This window comes from Parasteatoda tepidariorum, chromosome 9 (genome assembly GCF_043381705.1).
Source record: "Parasteatoda tepidariorum isolate YZ-2023 chromosome 9, CAS_Ptep_4.0, whole genome shotgun sequence".
Lineage (NCBI taxonomy): Eukaryota > Metazoa > Arthropoda > Arachnida > Araneae > Theridiidae > Parasteatoda > Parasteatoda tepidariorum.
In genome coordinates this window covers 4,057,094-4,073,251 of record NC_092212.1, presented here as the reverse complement: position 1 = coordinate 4,073,251, position 16,158 = coordinate 4,057,094, and the positions used below count along the sequence as shown (strand labels likewise).

General features: G+C 30.4%; 1 protein-coding gene across 1 annotated transcript in view; it reads left to right on the top strand.

Moving 5' to 3' along the window:
• LOC107436176 (uncharacterized) overlaps window positions 1–16,158 on the top strand; it is a 54,113-nt gene that overhangs the window by 19,102 nt on the left and 18,853 nt on the right. The window lies entirely within an intron of this gene.

Below are 16,158 nucleotides of genomic sequence, written 5' to 3'. Positions count from 1 at the left end.
TTCCAAATATCCAATAGCCTGTGCTTTTCTAAATGTGGAAGAATTTATTGCAAAAAGAGCATTTGGTTAAGTCAAATTTTGGCTCTGAAGCTGATACAACTAACATTGATAATGAAAGTATCTTAAAAACTGATTTTGAGATAAAACCTCTTGAGGCATTGTTAGTTGCAAAAGCAATTGGTTCCATAAGTAAATGGTAAGTTTTGCTAAAGACCCACTAGATATAAGTCAATGATAGATGGAATTTACTCAAACTTCGATACTCCTTTTTCTCATTTATTATCCAGTGAGGAATTCTAGAAATGGTACTGGAAAATCAAAAGAAATTTCGAAGATACATTTACATTGGCCAAAAATTTGGAAAAAAAGAGGACGGTCAAATCAAAAGAAAAAGAAATAAATTACTTTTTGCATTAACTTCAGAAAAAGAACGAAAATTTAAGGAGACTGAAAGAGTTAAAAAAAAGTTAAAACATAAAGTATGACAATGAGAAAAAAAATACTTAAAGATAAAAAAAAAAAAAAAAAGAAAAAGCCTAAAAGTATGTAAGGGAAGAGAGAAAACAAAAAAGTGATATAATAATAATAAAAACATCATCGGATTACAAAATGATAAACATTCATGATTTAGAATAGACTATTAAAATTTGAGAGAAAAAAAATTTAAAAAAATTATTTTTAATTATGTATTCAACCATATTTTACTTTCTGAAAAAAAGTAAATGTTTCCACTTTAATTGTGGTTATATGTTATAATTCCAATAAAAATATTGTTTTCAGGCATTTGTGTGGCCTATGGATTCCTAACGAGCATCAAACATTCTCAAAATTAAGTGTTCATTCACTGGTAAGAACCGTTCCTTCACTTGGTCATCTTACTACTTATTATTTGAACCACAAAAAAGCTTAAAACAATATTATGTAAGTTATCTAATTTTTTTTTACATAATTTGCGTTCGATAACAAATATGTTGACACCGTAATTTAGCTAAAATTACAAATTTTGACATTTTTATGATTTTTTTTTTGGCAAGCTAAGCTTAAGTGTTAAGCTTGGCAAGCTAAGCTTCATTGGTTAGTTTACCCTACAATACACAATCTTCAAAGAATCGCACTAATTCCATAAAAATTATTACAAAAAATTGGTATTTTTATATACTTTATCGGTAATCTTTCCAAAAAAAATACAAATTTTAAGCATATATTTCTCTTAGTTAGCCCAGAGTTATTTTAATTCGTATAACAGTTTGAAATTTCTTAGTTAGAGATCTTCATAAGGAATGTCATACTGCTAACTCTTACGCTTTTCGAAGAAGGTTCTTCCAAGGTGAAATCTCATTTCAATGAACTCTTTCATCGCAGAGGACGAGAGAACGCGTCTTTCATCAGTATTCGCTGTACGCAGGAGACGAGATAACTCGTCCCTTACACAAAGTTTTTCACTCCTGTGACAGCTTTTCCGGCGACTTATTTACCAGCATTTAGAATAAATTATTAGTTTTATTTTATTATTTTTGTTTCAATTTTAGCGCAGAAGGTGAGGCAAAGGGGCTCTTTTGTCAGGATAGAAAGTGTTCAGATTGTACTTCGTAAAAATAAATACTTGGTGAGTAGCCAGCTACAGAGATGCCAACTGTCTCCGCATAAGACAAAATAATTTGAAAAAAACGGAAATTATATTTTACATATTTCCGATTATTTTTTCAAGTTCCTTTAAAGCTCAGCACGGCGTAACTGTACCCAAATTTTCGTATTACATAAACCTTTGATTTATTTAGAATCATTGGTGAATAAAAACCCTATAAATCTAATTTACTTAATGCAGAATCAAGTGTTTTCCCTTTGAATTTTTCCCTCTTTAACGAAAAATTTCTGAAATCCTAGCGTGTTATCCTTTCCTCTCCCAATCTGATAGTGTGTTTACAATTAAAAAGCAATAAAGGGAATGAACAAGTAAGACTTTTTATGTATTTCTGAAGTTATACTTCTTATGCGACTTCCAACAAGGTTGCGTTAAACGATAAATTTTTATTGGCCGGGAAATCACGTGGTAGGATCCAGTTTTCCCTCATTCATTTCCATATTGTTTTGGTTCTCACTAGCATAAAAATAATAAAAGTCATAAAAATATTGTTTTTCTATAAATATTTTTTTAGTTTGATTTGATACACATATAATTTAATAGGGTAGTATTTTTTATTTTCAAATTCAGTGGATAACAATTGTAAAAAATTAGTGAAAACAATTCCACAGACAATGCGACGGATTTAAGGTTAAGTCAAGGAACGTCTCTTGTGAATATCAATTGATTGTTAGGTTTTCTCTTCTGAAATTACATTATGACGCCATTCACATACATTATTAATACAAATACGTTTTCCAGGGCGAGACGATGAGGCAACCACAAGCACTTCCACTGGTTCAAGAGGGGAAAATGCACAATATTACCGTGATTACAGAGCACGGAAGCGAGCGGAGCAGGAAGAGAGTCGTTGAATAGAACTAGTGATCCTTCTACGACTGCTGATTCTTCTACAATTAACGTCGCAGGTTGCGAAGTTTAACTTCTTCCGCGTGGAGGGACTACACGCACTATTTTTTTTAATTATTTTGGCAAGTTACAAAAAATCTAGCATTCTTCAGAAATTTTTCCAGTTTTTAAAATTTGAGGTCCTATAATTTTAATATTTTAATAAATAAAATTTAATACACAGAGCAAGTTCTTTTAAAGAGCCAGTAAAGTACCTTTTTCTCTTGGTTACTTTACTTACGTTTCGATACTTTGGAGGCGCTACTCTTGACTTGCAAGTAAAAAGTGAGCAAGTTCTTTTAAAGAGCCAGTAAAGTACCTTTTTCTCTTGGTTACTTTACTTACGTTTCGATACTTTGGAGGCGCTACTCTTGACTTGCAAGTAAAAAGTGGGCGTTACTTTTCATAGCATAGTGTGTAATTCTTTAATGTAAGCTTATTGGTCGAGGTATCTGCCCCTGCAGCCTTTTCATCTGAGTTTCATTTGCCAAAGGCAACGGATGCATGCTGTCAAGTGTGATTGAAATACAGTACAGTAAAATAAATGATATATACAAAAAAAAAAGAAAGAAAAAAAGTTCGAATAATAATTGATAAAATACAAGTGCGAATACAGGAAGTTTGAATAACATAGGAAAACATAAACTATTTACATAATCGAAGGAATTAATATTTACAACGAAATGAATAATAACAAAATCGAAAAAACCAGTATATGCGTATTTCAAACGGAGCGGAAAATCGGAGAAGGCAAAGTGTAAAGAATTTCCGACTAGACTAGATAGGTTGTGAAACGGAGTAATCTCACTTCTTCTGATCAGTTAGCCAGGGGTTTCCAACTTACATGAGGCCGGGGGCCGCAATTAATAACACCAGTCAAATGGCGGACCGCAACTTTATCAAAATTTTATCTAGGACTTGTTTATGGTTGAAGGAACATTGAATATTACTGTCAGATTTTTATCAAGTTGTACAAAACAAAAGTATTAAAATTCGAAGTAAATTTTTAAGCAACTTACAAGATTTCTGTACTTGAAAAAATATTTTCTTGGATGCAAAACCGGAGAAAGAAATTTTTTTGCGCCGTTGGTATTTTGAATTTCACAGAAACGAAGAAATGAGGTTTTTTTAAAGAAAGAAAAGTATTTTAAACCCATATAAATTTTTTACGAAAATTGTCCGCAAAAAATGACAACAAATATATTTAAGTTCGCGGGCCACAAAAAAAGGCTTCGCTGGCCGCCAGTTGGTAACCACTGTTATACACCTTTTGAAACATGATGTAGACNTTTTTTTTTTTTTTTTTTTTTTTTTTTTTTTTAACAATACAACTTTTTTTTCTTTTTTAATTTCCGTCTTTCCTATTTTGTGGATAGAAAGATTAAGATGAAAATTGAAATTAAGCAACGTAAAAAGTCTAGAATGTGAATTCAGTTAAATTTTTGATGCTTACAGAATGTGATAATTCGTTCTTGAAGTATTTTTTGTTTATTTTTTTTTTCGCTTTGAACTTTAGGGCATTCCTCTATAATACTCTTTTTATTATTAATTATTATTCTATCTGTGAATTTTCTAGATTACTCATAGATTCTTAATCACACATCTATTATGCCTTATTGTAACTGTAATAATTAATTGCAATTTACTAAAAAAAAGAGTTATAACTGCATAAAGTAGTTAAATTTTTAATTTATTTTTTATGAAACTAAAATAAAATGTTTTTTCTCCCCTTCGAAACAGCAAAATTTAAAAGAAAATGGTTTGTTGTGCCATCTGTTGGCTTGCTTGTTAGACCAGGCTAAAATAAACGCATATTTAAGGAAATATCGACAACAAAAAAATTAAATAAACATTTGTTTTTATACCATGCATGCTTTTTCTCTTATAAAGGAGAAAAAAAGTTAATAAAATGTAGAAAAACTAAGACGAATTTCATCCTTACGGTAATATTTTTTGTCGGACATTACTAAGAATTTACTTATGATCAAGTTTGCATTCAATTAAGAAATCAGTATTCTTTAAAACAAAGAATCGAATTAAGGTCATCATTTTTTAATACCAATAACTACTAAAACTTATAGCATTTTAAATTTAGAGTTTTTACTGTAATAACATTATGAAAATATTAGTAACGTGAAGAATTATTGGTTTTAATTTAATATTTTATCTGACATAAAATCTTTTTTATTGTTATTTTATCATATTAAGAGAATTAAAAAAGGTACCATACTGTTTATTAAAAACTAAACTACTATTTTGTATGCTATATATATACATTAGTTATTAAAAATCAAACTACTATTTTGTATGCTATATATGTACATTGGTTATTAAAAATCATTACTTATCATAAAAATGACTACTAAGTATAACGATTAATTATTTTAATTGATTACATTAAAAATTGATGATAACTATTCATTTTAATAAAAAATACATATAATGCCATGGGGAAAAAAAATTTTTTTTTCACATATCAATGTTTTTGCGAAATCGAGAATATTTTGCAAAAAAATTTTTAAGTGAAGAATAATGTTAAAAATAAAATATGAAAGAGTTTTAGAGATTTAAAAATTTTATATCGTTTTTTTATTTTTTTTTTTTATTAACGAGATGACAATATTATATAATAACGTGTAATATTGTATTACGGATAACAAGTTATACGAAATTATTACGGAAGAATACGGATTGCAAGTTATACGAAAGAATACGGATTGCAAGTTATACGAAAGTAAACAAAGAAATGAATATAAATAAAGTAGCCCACAACATGTTTTAAAATGTTAAATTACATCTCTAGTTAGGCATTACTGTTGACAGCTTATCCGCTTGACATAAAAGTGACAACAAGACACAGAGTAATTATTTTCTAACATTTCTCACAGTTAATATTCGCTTCAATCTGTCTCTTGCGATGTTAAAAGGCATGTTTCTCATTTATAAGGGACTAAATTATATTAACACGTTGACCGCCGCGTCAGCTATCGGTAACTGACAGTGGACTTGCCATTGAGGCCGCGACAGCCACCGGTGGCTGACACTGAAATTACATTTAGGCTGCGTCTGCCACCGCTTGCTGACACTGATCTTTCATATAGGCCGCGAAAAACAACTGGCTGACAGCGTATAACAAGATATAGAACTATAAAATTTACACTCTTTGTGGAATTGCAGAAAATTTATTCAAAATTTACTCAATTATTGTGATTCTTGGTTTAATAAATTCAATTTAGTAGATTTTTATCCACCAATATTTCTACATAATTCGTAGGCTTATATGATTCACCACTTTTGTCAGATATGTCATGATAAACCTTCTAAAAAACTAGCAAAATCCGTTCCAAATTTAGTTTGTAGTTATTTTTACCGTGGCCAGAGGGGCAAGCCATGTAAAATTAGCGTGGGGCTCAACGTGTTAACTATAGAAGCTATCAGATGCGTAAAGTAGTAATTTTAAATTCTTCAAGAAACCCAAGATGAATTTCTCAATAAATTATTAGGATGGGAAATGTTTCAAGCATTCAGGAGAGCAACATCACTAACGATGTAAAGAAATGCAAGACATCTGTAAGCTTCATCTCTTGTAGAATAATTTCTGATAGTCTAGTCTACTATGAATACGTCACATTTCGTACTATTGTAGTAAGTGACAGTACATAACTTATATTCTGAGCTATCATTTGCAAACATGTTCTCAGAAGTATTATTTAGAATTATGTTTTTTTTTTTTTTTTGAAGTGAAACTTCTTATGCGACTTCCAACAAGGTTGCGTGAAACGTTTAACGCTACCATGGCAACGAGCGGCCTGTGATCCTTGCAGGAGATTTTAATGTGAATTTATCGTTACCTGAAGCTGAAACATTATTAACCTTCCTTAAAGACAAATTTGGATTGGAAATGATAAATGGTAGAAATGATCGAACAACCAAAGGGGGAACCACAATTGATGCAGTTTTTGCCAGAAATATTGAAAAAATAGAACTCAAACATTTCGTATCTTACTTTAGTTATCATAATCCCATTGTAAATGTTATAGATTTGGATATTTCTCCACTCGAAAATGATATATAAAAGATGCGATCAATTGGGAATTGTAAGCAATGTTAATAAAGTTTGTCTTAAAAAAAAAAACAATATGATTTCACTAAAAATCAATTTCTACCCCTTCCTATTTTCATTTCCACATTACGAAGTTTCACTTCTTCCGCGCNTATCAAATTATGCTAATTGCCTAGTTATTTCTATTATGAAAGTCAATACAATTAAAGAGAGGTATTATTTAATAGGGTGCCAAAAACGTATTTAACCCAGTTACTAAATATAATTATACAAAAAACAAAATCAAAAACATTTATATATACTGTTGAAGATCAAGGATGCACAATTAACTTTTTGTTAGAAAATACTAAGTTCAGATCAAAATTGACATAAAGCTCTAAAAATGTTGTTCAATTCAATAAAGCTCCATTAAAAGTGTTAGATTCAATTTGAAAGCTATATGAATGAAATGTTAATGCAAAACTAAAAAAAAATATACTAGGAACTAAGCCTCCTGTTTGCTGACGCTCACCAACCCCCGATGATTGCTTCGCAATTATTGCTGTTTCTTGGCATGAAACAGTTGAAAATATTCAACTAAAAATATATGTACTTAAGAGGACACCTATCCCGCCACTTGCCATGTCCAAATATTTCCTTCCCTTATATATATATATATATATATATATACTATTAACGTACTAAGCAATAAAAAAAGGATTGGAATATTTCTGAAATATATTTCAGAATTTACCAATAATTTATCGACAAAAGTTGAATAATTTTTACTGGGAAAGTCCTTATTAGTACTGTAAGTTTGAACGAATGTTTAAATAAATGATTTTTCAATATGTGCATATAATTTTCTAATAGTTGATTTTAGATTGGCTCTCATAATTAATAAAAATAGTTAACTCAAATATCTGGGACAAGCTTATCCTATGAATAAAGATTTATGGTGAGTGTTTTGTTAATCAAGTGATTTATTTATTTAATTACACTTTTATAATAATCTTAAAATGATACAGCAGTAAAATATTACAAAATAATGTTTTCAAAAAAAGAATAAACTAACTTTATTTTTCTACCAGTTTTAAATATATAATTTCAAAACAAATTCTAAAAATTTTCCTTATAAAGTACAGTTGCGGTTTTCGTTTCGTTTTGTTATGTATATCCAGCAAAGCCTCTACTCCGTTGCGTTCCGTTGATATCAACGTAGGAGCAGAAGCTGCGAGTTAAAGAATTTGAACTGTTATTGCGCTGACATCAGCGAATTCTTTACTTTCGTAACTATCACTATTCTCAGCAAATGAAGTATCAAATATTTCAAGATTTCTTTATTCTCAGATTCAGTTATAAAAATTGCACCTTAAAAAAATTAGAACAAGAATCATCAATTCGCAATATAGCTCACGGAAATTTGACTAGTTAATTTTGCACCTATAGCAAGGCGGAGAGTAGTTTTTAAGTTGAGAACTACTCCTCAAATATAGACTAATACATTATTATAATTTTAGTGTGAAAATTTGAATTTAAGTAGTACCGCTTCCGCAATGATGCTCGGAGGCGAGATTTTCGAATCTACCTACAATTTACAAGTCTAGGATTACCAATGCAAGTTGTCAAAAGTAATGCCCACTTTACGCACCTACCTTAAGTGTATTGTGGAAGTGTGTGGTTTGTTTTTTCCATCATTCTGAAAAGCAAATAACACTCCCGTTTTACGAACAAAAAAAGTTAAAATCATTGTTTTCTGACATGGTAAATCAGTATTACCATCACCTCCTATTTCAAGAAGCCTCCACACGGTCTTTCATAAGTAGTCCGCGCAGACTGCTTAAAAAGCGAACCAGTTGTGCGCATGTTCCCAAAACGTTTTATAAAAGTATTCCTATTCCTATTTAAATTTTGAATCTGAGTACCAGCCTAATAAAAGACTTTAGCTCATTCATCTGAGTGAAAAAAGTTTGTAAATTCGGAGCGAAGCTCCGAGATAATATGGGGTAGATGTTTAAAGGGTGGAGTGGCTATTAACTCGTCCTCACTGGTTTGGTCTGGACATCAGAGAACAGGGCTCTTTCCCTGCATGATGGAATTTAGAAGCACCATTGCTTCTTCTTTTTTTAGCAGATTCTGCAGCTCCTTAATGATGGATATAAGTCAAGATGGATGTTGAGACTGGAGAGGAGATTTTCCGTTGTTTTTGGAATTTTTTCCTGGGGCGGGCCTCGCACCCAGAAAAATTGGCAGTATGATCCTTGTTGCAGTTGCAACATTTTGGAGGTGTTGATCTTTCTTTACGGCATTCGTAAGAGAAGTGGCTTTCGGCGCACTTTAGGCATCTCGGCTGCGCCGAGCATGCGCTTTGTGCGTGTCCGTAGGCCTGACATCTATAGCATTGGACGGCACCTTTTCCGCNCAAGCTGCTCAATTTCATAATGTAATAACATTTGTGTAATAAGCAAAGAGCTTGAAACATTCATAAAAGCAACTCCATTGCCTGCTTACCTCATTGCTCAACCAAAACTGTTCAAAAATTCCAGATGAATGGGATAGGGGCCGCTTCGCGGCCCAGGTGCCCAGTAAAATCTAAACACTAGGACTAGGTTAATTTCTAATGTTTAAGTGAATATCCATCAAACTGGTCTGATCGGGCTACCTATGAAAAACCGTGTAGAGGCTTTCAGAATTCAGTTATAGGAGGCGTTGGTATTACGCGTTTTCTGTGTCGATCCTTGAAATGCAGTTAGATTTGGATTCTTAAATTTCATTTCTGAAAATCAACATGTTAAAAGGGTATATTAATTGAAAGATATGAACTGTTTATTGAAGGTTTTAAATCCAGTGTTTCATACAGTTTGTACGCAATGATGTACTTTAGTTCCAGTTCTGCTTAATTTCTTTTTCAAAACCTGGGTTAATTACAGCCAAAGAAAGGATATTTGCTTATTCAAATATAATTACTAGTTTAAAGCATATGTTTTTATTCAAATTTAAGCATAAATGCCTCTCAGTGCATTTTCTTTATATATAAGTATATGATGCATGCATTTTAATGTAGTATAAATAACTAACAAATCAATTACTTACAAAATATTTTATTTATATCATATATCATTAAATATTTCAAAATATTTTTTTATTTAAGTATTTTAATTATTTGAAATTCAGAATGTTATAAAAACCCGTTTTTAAGTTTAATTTCCTATTAAAAAATATACTTTGGGATATAATATTTTACCATGCTACCATATTGATGCATAATTTAAAATGCTTTTATACAATGTTTTTTTTTTCATGATGTATGGGCATAAAATATAAATGTAAACACATAGCATTATATGGATGTATATGAAGACACATAGCAATATCACGAATATCGTTCCATGGTTGCACCAGTCTGATGTATATGAATGGTACTGAATTAAAAAAGAAGATTATGTACTGTTAGAAAATATAAATAAATAAACAAAATATTTTTAAAAAAAAAACGTGTCTCTTTTAAATATTGAATGGTTAGTCGGATTTTCATTCTGTGAAGTGCTTTAGCATAATCTCTAAGAAATTTCTTAAAATATGTACAACAGTAAACTGCAACCGTTTATATATATGCCATTTTGATCAAGACAGGTACTTTTTCTGCATATATATAAACCTTCATTCCACAAATTCGGTTTTATTACCCCTCCCCCCTTAAAAAACGAAAAGATAATGTTTTGAAAAGCTAGATTTTCTAACTTAGATGCAATAATGGTTAAAAAAAATTTATTATTTTAATGGGTCACTTTCTTTTCACATTTTTTTAATGATTGCTTACACTACAATAATTCTTTCACAAAAGGTTATAAGCCCTTAGCCCAATGAAATGCATTTAATAGAATGGAAAATTTAAATTAATTAAATAAATTTCAAAATTTATATATAATTGATGAAAAAAGGTTTTATTTCCTGTAAAGCATACAAATTTTCTTTCAATTCGATCAATAAAAAAAAAAGCCTAAAAATTTATTTTAAAAAAAATATTAAAGAATGGCATTGAAATATCACCCCATTTTAAAATTGCAGTTCATCATATTATACGCCATATAAGGTATCAGAAAAAATAATTCTGAATCTATCACTTTTAAAAGAAAGCAATTCAAAAACCAACACAAGGTTTTTTGGGTAACAAATTTGGATCTTATTTCATCGGATTTCATGTAAATAAATTTTTAATGGGCCATGGAGTGTTTGGAGACAATCAAAAAAAATTTTTTTCACAAGGCCAGCAAATGTCAATTTTGTGATGATGACCAAAACTTTCATAAAGGACTGTAACAGATTCCAGCACTCCGTGGCACACAGATATCAAATCCAGATTGACAAATATAAACTACATTAGCATGCAGGAAAATAGCATTAAAATAACAAGGGAATAAATGCTAGTCCAACTTGACCTTCAATTATTATCGCACCCCTCCCGACACTGTGTCCAAGATTTTTAAATTTATCATATCTAAAGTCCTTCGGTTTTAGCTTTGACTTTTAACCACCATCGCCAAGTATTTTAGACTTTGATTTTAATCCTCCACTGTGAATTTAAACTTTGTGGATTCTCGAAATTTTAGACTGCCACCAACGAAATTCGTCAATTGATGCTGACTTTTTAGTGTACATATAGCACCTTTTAGACACTCACATACTTTTAGATTCGTTAGCTTCGTTTTTACAGTTTTAATTGATTGTATTAATTCAACTGCATTGGTTTTGATGCAGTGTTTTATCTTTTAGTGTTTTGCCAATTTTATGGTGTTTTTATTTCCTACCTTTAAAATTTTAAGGCTTTTTATTTATATTCATTTTCATGTCATGAACTTCACTACTTATATTTTAGAAAATGTCATTATTCTCCATATCGTGAGTTACGTTTCCTCACTCTATCCTGTTGTCTTCTATATTTCTATCTTAAATTTTAATGTCATAAAGATTTTTTGGCCCTGTTCCCAAATTTCCATTTAACACCTTTCATGTTCAATGACTTCCTTTTATTTTTGTTCCAGCAATCAATGTAAACTTTGAAATCTGGCAATCGTTTTAGTGTAAATTTTTAGATTTTAATTTACACCACAGAGGGACTTCACCGGCTCGCTCGACAGGAGCGTGTGCTGGTATGAACCTGTCCCTACTCCAATATACACTTATATTAATAGGGGGTGTCGCGTTCATTATACCCTTCAACATCATCAGTAACTAGTCGTAATCTTTTGCATAGAGTCATCATTTGCTTGCATTTATCAGGTGTTAATCTTCCTCTAATGTTTTGCGTCTGCAAACTTAACAATGTCATCTAGATCAACTTTAGGCGAAGTGTCAATTATTCCTGAACCATCATCCTTCACTTTCTAGTTCAGCTACTTCATTGACCTACCATAAGTTCTAATATTTCAAAATGAACGGAAAAATGTTCCATCTGAGGACTCAACCCCGAACTTGATGACTATGACGGCAGGTAATTAATACTGTCTAAGTGTAAAGATCGTCTTATGTGATCGATTGACCCTCTCAGACTTATACTTGCCTTTCGCACGTGTTTAAGTAACGTTTGCNATTTTTTTCTGCAAAGCTCTAAGAAATTAACACTAAGCATTTAGAATTTCTTTGAAAACACAATTATAGATTTGGCATCTTGGAGCAATTACTGAAAGGCTGTCAAATGACTTAACTCTTGACAGGCCAACATAAAGTTGTCCATGACTAAAAACTTGTTTAGTCAATATTAAACTGATTTTCTCAAAAGTCTGACCTTGTGACTTATTTATTGTCATGGAGAAGGCCAGCCTAATTAATTCCTAATTGAGTTTAAATTAAATATTGTCATGTTTTTAGGGCATGAATCTGAATTGAACAACCTGATAATGCTCACTCTGGTAGAATGGTAGAAATCATATAAATCTCGGTGCGCTGCCGCGAAGCGGCATTAACCGATTCATCTGTAGTAGTAATTCGATGATGAGGAGTAGTGAGGTGGAATGGAGATGGGGGGAAGAGGTGGTGCTTAGCACCAAAAATCGAGAGTGTATTTCGTGTGCTAGGGCTACGTCATATCCCTAAGGAAAAAGGCAGTGATTGGCTAAATTTAGTGTTGTCGTCAATTAATTCAATATCTAGGAGTGAGTTAAAATTGCTGGTGGTACAGGTTTTCGCTGTAATAAATAGTATGTTTCAATAATGTATGTATGTATGTTTTAATAATTTTATGCTAGTATGGTATTGCTACTGGAATTCATGAGAATAAATTTACGTAAATTTTCTGTAATAAGAAATCCTAATACAATTTTGCAACTATTTAAATTTTACGTTAATAGGGTTAGAAATAAGTAAACCTATGTCCATTATCTGCATAATTTAATTCTAGTAGTGGTGAAAGAAAAACTTTGCTATTCAAGAGCGGACTAAACCAATTAATTATAAACTTTTGTCTTTCTATTATTTATCAACCTTTGCTAGGCACAGCAGTTAAAATAAATTTTCTGAAAAAAAAAATGAATCAGATAAGTTTTTAATCATTTAATTTTCGAGCTACATTTTTGGAAAAGACTCTTCAAATATATATATTAAGAGTGATAGTTATGAAACACAGCGCTAAATTGTTCTTTAATTCACCTACTATTTTACTTCTAACCCTAAATTTTTATAACTACATTTATAATTCTTCATTTTAAAATCTGAAATTAGTGTTGAATTAATTTAATAAGAGTCTGAAGCCAGAAAGGCAAAGCGATTTACAAAACTCGAATTGATTTAGCTATTGAATTGTAAAAGTTAATTAAATTTTCTTGAGAAAAAAATTTTTTTTTAAGTAACTAGAAATTTTACTCCCTAACAATTGCAATACGTTTTGATAAATCTTTCTTTATTAAGTTTTTAGACGTCAACAGTTCCTGTAAAAATGCAGATCATTTTGGTTTTAAAACATACAATAATTTTTACTTTATATGCGAATACTTTTTAATCTTAAGGAAGTAGGCGATTACCAGGATTAGAAAAATAATCACCTGCACTTAAAAAAATAAATAAACAAAAGAATATAATTTGAGAGATTAAATTAGAATAATGAAAATGAGAAGCAATTTTACTCATTGATGAGACTTATAACAATTCAAATAAGGAACTGTTTTTACCCTTATTTATTTAGTTTATATTTTTAATTTCATTATGAAGCCTAAGATTTGTACCTAGCAACAAGTAATCTCTCTTTCTTGCTACTTTCGACTGATTTCAAAATAGTCAGCTTTCATAAAAATAGTAATCAGAAATTCAGCTTATTAAATAAATAAAGGTCTCGTGAGGGAAAAAAAAATTCCTACAACAATGGATAAATAGTCAATATGTAAAGTAAAAAATAATAAAAGAAGTGATTAATGATGATATGAATAGTTTCTAGTTTCATGAAAAAAAACTGATATTCTCCTGCCTGATACCGAAAAGTTAAACTACTAGATAAGTTCGCCCTTTCACAAATCATCTTACCATCCGCACATTAAAAGTTGTGCAGACAGCTTTATTTATATATCTGATATATACTGCTATAATTCATCATCTGACAAGATGAATTTTAAAAATATTAATAATTTTTAATAATTTTAAATACTGGTAGATATGCTAATATTGTAATAATATAGTAATGCTTCGATACATGGGTGAAAATTGATTACGATACTATTTTTAAGAGACTTTTATACATCAGCTTTCATCAATGATGATGCAAGGACAACACNAAATCATACAGAAAGTGGTTTTATGGAAAAAGTGGTATAATATATAATCGAAATTAATTAGTTTTTCTACTGTTAGGTCATTCAAAAAGTCTTTGATAGATCAGAAAGTACTTGCTTCTTATAATTCTAGATCTAATCAGAAATAACTAAATCATTGTGGTATCTGAGAATCTTTTAATTCATCCAGATAAATGAAAATACTGAAAAAAGTTTCCCACCAGAATGAATGTCTTTGAAAAAAGGAACTGTCCTCAATTGAGGACACTGGGCGTTAATGATGATATGAATAGTTTCTAGTATCATGAAAAAAACTGATATTCTCCTGATACAGAAAAGTTAAATTACTTAGATAAGCTGGCCCTTTCACAAATCATCTTACCATCCGCACATTAAAAGTTGTGCAGACAGCTTTATTTAAAATAAATATCAGAAGTTTTACTATCATCGGACAAAGACATATAAATTAAAAAAAATTTGATAATTTTTAATAGTTTTAAATACTGGTAGATATGCTAATATTGTAATAATATAGTAATGCTTTGATACATGGGTGAAAATTGATTACGATACTATTTTTAAGAGACTTTTATACATCAGCTTTCATCAATGATGATGCAAGGACAACACGTAACGATATAACACTCCCAATGATAGCCAGATGCAGTTACGATATTTCATATCATCCGTTTCGTTGTTAACGCATAAATAAGAGAGAATTATCAAAATGTTCTGGAATTACAAAAATATTTAACAATTTTAATCTTGCGAACTACATTACATTTTTGAAAATCAAAGTTAATTCACATTATTAGCCATTTTAGTTAAGATCGTCATTACCATATGCAAATTGCGACTGTGGAGGAAGTAGGCGTTACTGTTTAATGTTTTTCAAACCATTTTTAGATGATTCACTGTCAAGGAAATGACGGTGTATGCTTATTGCTCTTTGGATGATTCACTGTCAAAAATAAATAAATGAAAAATATAGGGTATATTTTCCTCTTTACTCCCTATTTGATCATCTATTAAAGCTTTCCATCTTTTCCATTTGTGTTTGACTTCTTCCATGTCTTGCAGATTGCTATTAATTCATGTGTAACCGTCCTTCGCCTACTAGAAAGAAATCTTATTATCAAGTAGAATTATTTTTTTAAATAAGGGAAATTTCTCCTCATGTACTGAAATGTCATAAAATTTTAACCTTGAGAACTATATTATATTTTTGAAAATTAAGTTTTCTTATCGTTTCTCGTGGTTTAACTTTAGATGATATTACCAAACGTTATCTGTTGTTCGTATTGCAGAGTAAAGCAATGATGAGAAAGTAGGCGTTACTATCTAGCGTAAGTTTATTTTCGGACGATTAAGCGCATATAAAATTCATACACATATATATTCTCCTTACTCCAAATTGCAGCATAGGGACTCAATCATGGCTCTCCATCTTCCTTTATTTGTGCATGACTCCATATCTAGCAAATTGCTTTTAATTCATGTGTAACTATTCTTCGCCAAGTTGAAATTAAATATTGTCACAGTGACCTGTGACTATATCTATTCTTTAATTAAAATTTTTAATCAATTGTAATTTTGTTATTTTAGATTTTTTTTCTCCATTTTTTTAATACTGCCAACCACCTTTTAAACTTTATCAATTTTTTCCCTTCTCTTTGCCTATGATGGCTAATTTTTTTTTGTGGATTGAATCCTTTTCTTTTTTTTCATCATCGTTTCAGTTTTGTCTCATTCAAGGTCACCCGTTCTTTTTTTTTCTTTTTTTTTACATATATTTTTTTTCCTTTCTTTTCCTTTATAACCATGAGCTT